The sequence below is a fragment of the Amphiprion ocellaris genome, chromosome 8, assembly GCF_022539595.1.
Source record: "Amphiprion ocellaris isolate individual 3 ecotype Okinawa chromosome 8, ASM2253959v1, whole genome shotgun sequence".
Taxonomy (NCBI): Eukaryota; Metazoa; Chordata; class Actinopteri; family Pomacentridae; genus Amphiprion; species Amphiprion ocellaris.
The window spans coordinates 14,718,351-14,728,132 of NC_072773.1; the positions used below are offsets into that span (position 1 = coordinate 14,718,351).

The following is a 9,782-nucleotide window of genomic DNA, read 5'->3' on the forward strand; positions in this document are numbered from 1 at the left end:
TAGACACACCAGGAGGCCCAATCATCCAAGAGACAATGGATCTGTTTTAAAGCAAAAGATTATGGGTATAAATGAGGAGTCTATGGGAGAGGCTCCCCACTGAGAGCCTTTCAAGTTCGAAAACCTCCAGCTTTCTGCCAACCAGCATTTAAAAGACAGCATACAATAGTTTGGACAACCTTTTAAAATACAAACAATCAAGCCATTTTCTCAGTCATAACAGTACCGACACATACATTTGGATCTGTTCGCACAGTTTTAGTAAAGGTCTTCATCAAGCCATCTATTTGTGGATGATAACAGATGGCCAGACTGATTATTTGCACATCTTTGGTCAGACAGGATCTTTTTCTAGGGACTCTTAAGAGACTAGAGCTTATACAATATGCAGTTTAGACACTAATTATTTCATATTTCTCAGTCTGTGATATTATGATAGAATTTAAGACAAATTTTGTTTGCACGTACGTGTTTCCCAAAACCATGTGAGAGACTGTAATTGCCTAGACTCAAAGGTGCCATATTGTGCAACTTTTCAGCAAATGAATAAAAAAATATGTCTATTCAGTTTTCAGCTCAAAAATACACAAAGTTGGTTGATTTTGCAGAGACTATAACTCCTGGTTTCATCCCTGTGCTTTAATAGGCTGTTTCTGTGTCAGTAGCTTTAACCCTTTGATGCGCAGTGTGGGTCAGTAGATTTTTCCCCATTGAATTTGGGTCACTTTTGACTCATGCTGTGCATCAAGGGGTTAAATGTAGCTCTGCTGCTGACCATGCCACCTTCAGGAAGAAGACTGCCTTTACATTTGTGATGCACCCATCAACAATGGGCACCATGCAGTGTTAGCAATGTTTCTTTTCATTTCAAACAAATAATCACCAACACGATTTTTGGTTAAAGATGTTTATTTAACTTCTTTCATTTACATTATGATACTGTTACCAATTTGAGTGCACACATTTTGGTTAACATTTATTAATCGTAAGTTTATCAAAATGGTTTGAATTGTTAATACATCGTATCTTTGTTTTTGTTGCTCTGCATGCTGTTGAGTTCCTGGCAAAAGAGAGAGGCTGCCTTTAAGGCAGCCTTTTATGCTGGCAGACAGGAACTGGAAGGCGCCAACTCCCAGCGCTGTGAAGGGGAGTTCAGAATTGCAGAGACTTCAAGAAAAGCAGCATGTGTACATTTGTTTGAGTTTTGGGGTGGTATTGTTATTTAGTATTTATAGGTATTATGTGTATTGTGTCTTTAAGTAGCAGTTGGGTATATTTGGGGGTTTTAATGGTATGGGAATAGGTCCCTCCCCTTTTGTGTGTCTGCAGGCTAGCCTATCTGTATGTATGTGTATATATATATATATATATATATATATATATATATATATATATATACACATATATACACACCCCTTCTTTTGTGTTATTCAGGAGGTCACATTTGTTCAGTTCAGGCTTCGCTTGCTATTATTGTTTTGTTTACTTCAGTTAATTTAAAAGGCTCAGAGTTTGCATTTCTATTGATACTTTGTCTTTGCTGATGTATTTTAATCTTTTGCAGTCGTGGTTTTTCTATGGACAGTTTCCTTTGGCAAAATAAAGCCTTAAAGTTTGAAAGATTCTCTCGTGTCCCTGTTTTGCTGCTTGGTCCCCAACACCTTCTGTGAAACAAAAGCAAACAGTGGCTGAGTTTAGGCCGCACTAAAGCACAACAAAGTTTCCACCATTTCCATATGTTCCTCAGCTTTACAAATTATTACAGCGCTCTGACCTGTGGGCATACAATCACAGCTAATGATAATGTTAGTCATGCCAGCTGTGCAACTTGGAATAGAGGAATGGCAATAGCAAGCATGTTCACATTCCTTCACATACCCCCAAGGTTTTAAGCATTGTCACTATGTGGTACCTTTAATCCTGCACATCTCTACAGCATCTCCAGTCCAGCAGGTGGTGATGATGAACCTACAGTTGTTTGTCAAAACCTGAAGAAGTTGAAGTCTCTGGATCACTTGGAGTAAAAATAGTTCAGCTAGTTTGCTAGAATAATAAAAAGAGAAAAAAGAAAGTTTTGCTCGTTATACCGGCACACACACTCATCGACCAATCCACAAACATAAAGAGTACATATAATAGTACAGTACACCAACTATACAATCGTGAGCATTGAAATCGCTTTAGCATGCACCCTGCTGTTCGAATAACAGTCCATCTATCTTTTCAATGTTGGATTGCTATCCAATCTGCCCACAGTGCATAGATTGTGAATGGGGTATCGGTCTGCTTTATTCTCTCTGTGCTCCTGTGTTTATTGATCTGGCTGATCAGAGGCAGCTGCTTCTGTAGATTACACACAATCATACACAAGGCTGAAGACCTTGGAAGGCTGAAAACAGGACTGTTTTGCAGGAGCTGATGCAGTGAATAGTCATCTGTGCTGGTGAACTGAGCTTTAAACCAGACAGCCTGCATGCCAGTGTTCATTGTGGCACCTGATATTGATTTAGTTGTAGTTTTAGTATTTTGACAAAAAAATATTTTTAGCCAAATTTTCCATTCATTTTCTTCTGCTTATCTGGGGATGGGTCAGCAGGCTGATGTCCCTCTCTCAAACATTTCCCCACTTCTCTGCCCAGAAAACTCCAAAAGAAGATGCCCATAAGACTTCTTAATGAGATACCTAACCCACCTCAGCCGGCTCTTTTCGCCACGAAGAGATTGTGACTTTATTTCGAGATTCCTCAGAATATATGATTTATTTATTTTATATATTCATTTATTTGATCAGGGACCATGCAATTATCATAGAACACATAGAACCGATACATTATGTAACCAAGTCAGGACTGGTGAGGGTCTTCTAGTTTCTTTTAACACAGAACCGACAACGCCACCTAGGGACTTTCACCCTAAGAATGTTAACAATCCTGCCTCTCAACAGAGGGTTTCCCCTACTAAACACAGGTACATGCACAAATGAATACAGAGGCGTGTACAGAAAAATACAAACAATTTTTATTCTGGTACAAAAATATGTTCAGCACACAACACACACCAACGTAAATATAAATGCAGTTATTAAAACTGACAGTCACACAGGCCCTACGCAACTATGGAGGGGAGAAACCTGATTACTGAGCCAGAGAACACAGCCACAACAACCTGAGGATAAACAACACACGGGGAGAAAACGAAACTAAACTCGAACCAAACAAACTGATACAAAATTTGGCAAAACGACTACAAAGTAAAAGAAAGAAACAACAAAATAAACAAGCAAAAAGACAAGGCAACAGAGGCAAAACTGTAATGAAACAAAGAAATGTTTAACCACAATCAAGCAACAGAACGATAACAACAAACATAAACAAACATTTTGGTTACCTCGGCTGTCCGACGCTACACGAGCATGAAGCCGCCGATAAGCAGAGACACCGTCAGCAGACTCTGCACTGCAGCCACAGAAGACTGGTCTTAAAAGAAGAAACAATATTAATACAAAAGCTAAAACTTACCAGTGTTTCGCATGCTGCACAGCGCGTACCTGTCCAGGAGTGTTCAGGAGTATACTGGAGCTACGTCCGTCAATCAATTTGAACCCCCTGCTGCAACGGCCAAACCAATCATTAGTTCCCCCACAGCTGTATGGTGTGATGGCTAATCAGCCGGTCACAATTACATACAGAGTGTGTAGCATTGAGGTAATTTTCAACTCCTGTCCCTGGTTGGGCTTTTAAGTAAAAGTAGTCAAAGGATCAACAACACAAATAAAAACAGCACAGACAACATTAAAAACCTATAACCCCCACCCACCCACGCACACACACACACACAAGCACCACAATGACACAATCCACAGTCAGTTGGACCTTTTAGATGTCATAGGTGGGTACATTATTGTTTTTCTTTCAGCCAATACTTAACTTTTGCTGTAAAAGTTTTTAAAACTGCTATCCTATTAATTTCATTGGGTAATGTGTTCAGGTGTGACAGCCTTTGATTGGAAAGGCTGTCTGTCCAAATGTAGTTCTGCGCTAAGCTATGAGCTATGAGCTCCTCATCCTATCAGTAAGGACACCTCATAGACACCATATAGAGGAAACTTGTATCCATGATTTCACTCCATTATTCACTACCTAGCGCTCATGACGATAGGAATGGATGTCAACTAGTAAATTAAGAACTTCTCGTTTCATCTTAGCTCCCTCTGCACCATAGCAGGCCGGTACAATGCCTGCATTGCGACTGACTTTGTCCCAATCTATCCGGCCATTTCACACTCATTTTCATCTCAGTCATGAACTAGAGCCCAAGATGCTTGAACTCTGATTGCAGAAGAAACTCACCCGCAATCCAGAGGCAGCAAGCCTTCAGTTTCTGACTGAGATGCACGGCCTCAGACTTCAACATGGCGACTCTCATCCCGGCTGCTTCACATTTATCTGCAAACTGCCCCAGTGCATGCTGAAGGTCACAATTTGATAAGGAATCACTTCATTGATAGAAAAAAGCGATGTTATTCTGAGGTTCCCAAATCGGACATCTTCCTTACTTTACTCAATCTATCAAGTAGTGGTTATTTCACTGGATAAGTAAAATAACTTTGACTTGCTGGGGGAGCTGGATGAAACATAACTGGATGAATGTCAGCGTCATGAATGAAAGCTGTTTTGTTTACGTTCCCCAACCAGATTGCAGCTACCACCCTGAGACCAGACATTGTCCTTGTGTTGGAATCCACCAAGCAGCTTGTGCCGTTGGAGCTGACAGTCCCATGGGAAGAACGCCTGGAAGAGGCCTTTGAATGGAAGCTCTCCAAATATGCAGAGCTGGTCAACAGCTGTCAACAGCCAAGCTGGAGAGCAAGCTGTCTTCCAGTGGAAGTGGGATGCGGGGTTTTGCAGCCTGTTCCTTAACTAGAGCTTTCAGCCAGTTGGGTATCGAGGGAGAGAGGAAGAGGAGAGGCATCCACAGAATCACCGAAGTGGCAGAAAGATGGCTGTGGCTCAAGAGAAGAGAGCCATTGAGTCAAAATAGCCAGCCGTCTGGACACAATCTGGGTCTGATCAGCCCCGGCTGGGTTACCTGGAGACATGGTGTAGGATGTTGAAAGACCCGAAACGCCCGATGATTACAGGAGCATCACTGAAGATGTGTCCTGAGGCATTAGGTTTCTATTTTTATTTTTTTTCCAAATATGGCTGTTGCTTTAATTTGCAGATTACTTCTGTCTTAGTCAGAAATATCGTTGTGTTGAAACGAACAAATCTACCATTTCCACTGTATGCGCTGTGCAAACAACTGCTCAGCATAACAACAGTGTGCAGAAACACTTCACAAGCATTCAAGAGATTTGCACAGCAAATTCTATGGTAATACATTTATGAATGATAACTTCAAAATGAAAATGGTGCTCAAATGAATTGCAATCAGATCAGGATGTAACTGGATTAGAGAAATCCAGCTGTTTTGGAGGCAGCGGGGGACACAGTTCTGCCCAGATTTACCTAATGATACCACACAGCTGGAGCTACTGTAGCTGTGTTTCACGATCAGAAACACTTCCTTTCAGGCACCGTGTTTGTCTATGGACACGCGTGTTATTTGTCATGCTACCTTGAAAGTGCAGGTCACCAGCCATATGAAGCACATTTTGTGTGGTCCAGCACTAAGCAGTTCTTGTGTTATCCTTTAAGACATTTCAGAGAAATTCATCCACATTGAATTAGGCTATAAGAAATTAAATTGGGATTTTATTAAGATATCAGATGGTCCTTTGCTTCAGTTTTATATGCAACTTTTCTCTTTTTATTTCACTTCACTGCTTTTTTACTTGCCTTTTAGAGGCACTCACTGCCTTCATTATAGGAGTGAATGGAAACCTTTCTTTCATAGCTGAATTTCAGCGGTGACCTTATAAAATATTTGGCATGTCTTTACTTATTTAATCATTTGATTTCCACATTTGTCAATTTAGATTTGTCCTTCTTTTCATCTGTGACAAATTCCAAGAATGAAGTGCATCTTTAACCTCTCTTTGATTCATAAAATGTGGTTAGCTGGCTGTCCTAGCTAGTGATTGCATAACTATCTGCCACTTTAGTGAATTGCATGTCAATTTCACACCAATTGTGAGCGTAAATTGCATGAAAGGTCCAGCAAAAATTTGCATGTACACAAATCTGGCATCGCTCGCTGACACCTCAACAGGTCGGATGTTTTCTGTAAGTGCCAAGCTGTCGCCTCAAAAACCCAGATAGAAAGAAAGGACAGAAAAGAAAAGCTTAATTTTTTTTTTATTGAATTAATTCAGCTAAGAAAGAAATCCCATTTCCGCTGTGGACTCAGCGGCCTATCAGGAGAGACAATGTAACAAGAGTCTTAGTGCTACTGAGTCCGAAAAGGGTCAAAAGTCCTCAGGGTCAGGTGGGTTTTATCACTGCAAAAGTCTTATCTGACATTTGTCACAAGGACAGGCCTGGAGAGATAATTGGAATGAGATTCTCTCTCTCTCTCTTTCCTCCTGAATTTTCATCTTTCTTTCCTCTCTCCTGTTTTCGGTCACCACACACACATCTTCTGCACATTTATCTTGACGCACTAAATGTGTGCTGAAGTTGGTCTGCAAGCCTTTGCCTTCACATCTCTCAATATCTTATCTTCAAGTTAGACGCCCACGGTTGGCATTTTAAGACGACACATAGCGACCGTGCATACACAGATAACCACCGCAACTACTCACTGTCACTCACAATGGCCCACACACAAGCTGTGACTGTGTGTGAGTGTGAGTGTGGGCGAATAAAGGATGCTTATTTGTTGTCCCCGTGTGATGTGTAGAGTGTTGTGTGTATATTGGTTTGTATTTTAGAGCAAGTGTGTGCACACATGTACCTCATAGGAGTCAGTATTTATGCATGAGTTGATACATTTTTGTTTACGTCTGTATGTGTGTTACTTCTGTGTCTATCTGCCGGGTGCAAGCGATGGTAAGCACTGATTATACAGTAATGTTAGGGTTGTCAGGAAGCCAGCAGGCAGCCTGGTTTTAGCCACAGCGGGAGGTTGCACCATCGTCACCATTATACCAGCCTCAGTTACAAACTGACAAATATGCCAGCCTGGACAAAAGGGTGTCTTTTCTGTCTTTCAGTTTATTCTGATTTTACCCCAGACTGCCTGGAAATAGCATGATGTTGTTGTTTAATTGCCAGGTTGATCTGTGTTTAAAGAAAAAAAAACAACAAAACTTCACCTTGAAGTGCTGGTCATTTTGCACGGACTCGGTTAAATACATATATGCTTTAAATCACAACTTAAAAGGAGAGATTTGTGAGTGTGGGTGAGCTTAGGGGTGCATCAAATAAAAACACTTTGTGGTATGCCAGCCATGCAGAGAGCTTCAGTCTGATTCTATGAGATTTGGTGTTTTTTCAGCTGCAGTGGGCTGGGGAGCTCAATGTACAGCAACCTGAGAGGAAAAAAAAGTATATGCAAAAAACATCTCAACAGAACACAACGTACTGCAAATACAGACAGCTAAAAGAAGGAACGTACGTATTAGAGCGTGTGTGTGTGTGTATGTGTGTGTGTATGTGTATGTGTATGTCTTCGATATCTTGATACTGGTACAGCCCACCCCACCCCAAACAATTACAACTAAACCACCAACAGTACATCTTTTTTTTTGTTTTGTTTTTACTTGCAGGGACTTGTAATTAAAAGGCCATGTGATCTACTTAAAAATCAGCCTAAGCCAATCTATGTACCAAGAACAGCAGAGCTGGTCTGCATAAACAGAAAGACCGTCTACACATTACAATTTATGTAGTACATATCTAACTCTTGTATAGAGACACTCTTACTATTCAGTGTGCACAGCTAAATTGTGAGCTGCATAACAAAAGTACTATGAATGGTTTAAAGTGAATCTTAAACAAAGGAGAGAGATAAAGAGGAAATGGAACAAAGGGTGAGTCACTCAGGCAGCACATTCACACTGAAATTAACCAATGTTGAAGGCCTGTGTTTGTGGTTGAGCAGTGTAGCAGCTTTCAGGACACAAACTCTAATGGACTCTGCGCTACATAGCAACTATGTCCTGCCATTTCTATTTCACCCTTGCTGATTCTTCATTAGAGTCGTCTATACAACAAAATGCGCAGCGAGCGGAGATCAACCTTCATCCTGTTTCCACTGTTTGCCATTATCTGCTCCATCGCCCCGGCCATACCTTCTAATCAAGACTTTGCCATTTGAGGAACGAAACAGAGGTGGTCTGCAGCGGAGAGGCAATTAAGCCTCCAAGTTGCAAAAATTCAAAAGAAACTTCAACTTGTCGCCTTGAAAAAGTTTGTTTTTAAAGCTTATTTTTTCTTTGAGAAAACTAAATTTGAAAGACCAAAGGGCATCCAGCAGCATGGACGGAGACAGGCAGACGCTGAGAAAATTCTTTGCTTAAGGTTTTCAGTCACCGAAAGAGGAGGGGAGGGGGACGAGAGCAGAGGGAACAGTAGCAGAGCCGGGCAGAACAGAGGAGGCTGCTGTAGCTGGTCATTAATAGTCAACCAGGATATACCGCAGGGGGATTGCAGACCGTAGAGGCAGCTTGATAATTCAATCTGTCAAGCGCACGCTACAAGCTAGGCCAATTAACTGGAGAGGAGGCAGGCCTGACCCCAACATCCCTCCCTCTCTGCCTCCCTCATCCCTTCTTCGTTTGCAACATCCCTGGCGTGTGTTAAACCAACATCTATGCCAGTTAAACTGTCACTCCTGCGGAGGTCAGAAAGAACAGAACAAAAGTGTGTGTGTGCGGATCAGCGGATGTCGAATTACTTCACTCTGTTGCTGCAGTGTCTGCTCTAATAACAGGGGAGACGCAGCGTTTATGGACAGATGGCCAAACAACAACTGCTGCTAATTGACAGCTAATTGCAAACTCTTGACAGGTGCACAAGCTTTCCAGCAAATGAAACCTGAATGATTTCTCTCTTTCTCGTGCTAATTTATAGTTACAACTTCCACTTGGTTCCTTCCTGTTCTGTCGTTACACCTGTTTTCTCTCATTGCGGAGATGAACAGAGGATTAGGAGTCCTATCGCTGTCTCATCCCACATACCTTTTATCTTTGTCAGATTTTCAGCATCTTCCCAACGCTTCTAACAAATAATTCAAAAGCCACTAATTAAAACGCATAAAGAAGCCAAATAAATGCAGTGCGGAGGTTTATGTGGATGGCGGGGGAGCATGGGGAAGGCAGCATGCCAAGTTAAGAGGCGCGTGCGACTGAAAAACATCTTTTCATGCTCATGAAAATAGTCAAGAAAGAAAAGAGCGTGGAGACCTTTTGCAAGCAAGGTCGCAGTGGAGTGTGAAAGAAAAGCGTCACGGTGAGCAACATACTGTTAGCTGGGCTCAGTGCCAGATTGATTGGGCTTTTATTGTGAATCACTGAAAAAAAAGATGAAATTGTATCACAGACACCCAAGGCTCCCACATTTCATTTACTGAACCTTCAGAAATGCTAAAACATTTTTGGTTTGCAGGTAGGCAGGTGGACTCGAGCCATGCGGCTCCTAATGTTTCTTCTATGATTTTCACGGAATAATATCCGTCAAATGACAATCATTTCTTCAAAAGACAAAAAGAGATAGACGGTGTTCTGAAACCCAGCTTGGGTAACACCTACAGAGAGGCTTTTTGAATATCAAATGAATGTTAAAAGGCTTTCAGGATCATTAGAATTCCGGCAGCAGGCTTTCCAATTAGAAACAATC

The 9,782-nt window shown here is 41.5% G+C and overlaps 1 long non-coding RNA gene across 1 annotated transcript; it reads right to left on the bottom strand.

The window, feature by feature from the left end:
• Window positions 1–897: 897 nt before the first annotated feature.
• Window positions 898–3,649, bottom strand: LOC118471506 (uncharacterized). The gene is made up of 4 exons (XR_008602591.1): window positions 3,548–3,649; window positions 3,388–3,476; window positions 1,913–2,043; window positions 898–1,664 (listed from the first exon to the last, which is right to left on the bottom strand). It is a non-coding gene; the product is annotated as an uncharacterized LOC118471506 (long non-coding RNA).
• Window positions 3,650–9,782: the final 6,133 nt, after the last annotated feature.